The 838-nt window shown below is 32.7% G+C and overlaps 1 non-coding gene across 1 annotated transcript; it reads right to left on the minus strand.

The window, feature by feature from the left end:
- Window positions 1–435: 435 nt before the first annotated feature.
- Window positions 436–542, minus strand: LOC121105565. The gene has a single exon (XR_005838178.1). It is a non-coding gene; the product is annotated as a U6 spliceosomal RNA (small nuclear RNA).
- Between the last annotated feature and the right edge of the window lie 296 nt (window positions 543–838).

Below are 838 nucleotides of genomic sequence, written 5' to 3' on the forward strand. Positions count from 1 at the left end.
GCTGATAAGAACATTGCAGTGCTAGCCCATGGCAGGAATGTAATAAATGTTTGAGTTATTTCATTAATGGAACTATAAACTGATTGATTCTCAGGTATTCAAAGCAGATTTTAAAGTGCTTTGCCCAAAGAGAAATACGAGAGTCTTAATTGTTAAGAAAACAGAAAGGTCAAGTCTGACTAGAAAAAGAAGGACAATTCCTAGGGAAAGACGACTCTTGATTTGGACTCTGAAAAAGTATTCAGACAGAAAATATTGAAAAAGCAAAAGAAAGAGTAGGAATAAGGGTAGAAGGAACAGGGTGTGCTATGTAATAAATGCTCCATTCACAGAAAGCATACTCTGAATTTTAATTCATCATTTATTTCTTTTATTTTTACTTACTAACTTACTTACTTACTTACTTACTTTATTTATTTATTTATTTATTTATTCTTAAATATGGAACACTTCATGAATTTGTGTATCATCATTGTGTAGGGGCCATGCTAATCTTCTCTGTATCATTCCAATTTTAGTATATGTGCTGCTGAATAGAGCCCTCACCATATTTAAATTAGAACTCTCATAGTAGTCATCTGAAGACTGCATATAGACTATGACCATGTTTTAATTCGCCAGGACCGTTTTAAAATAAATTAGAGACAACAATTAAAAACCAGGTTTCACATAAATAAATGAGTAAGTAAGCAAAGGAATGAGTAAGTAAATACTCTAGATTTCTGGCTTTTCTTAAAAGAGAAAACAATTGAAAGCAGATTTAGCAATAATAGGCATACATTCCCATCCTCTTACCCTACCCCACTCCACTTACATTGGGAATGAGCTTCTTCGAACA

Source organism: Ursus maritimus, unplaced genomic scaffold (genome assembly GCF_017311325.1).
Source record: "Ursus maritimus isolate PB19 unplaced genomic scaffold, ASM1731132v1 scaffold_27, whole genome shotgun sequence".
NCBI classification, from domain to species: domain Eukaryota; kingdom Metazoa; phylum Chordata; class Mammalia; order Carnivora; family Ursidae; genus Ursus; species Ursus maritimus.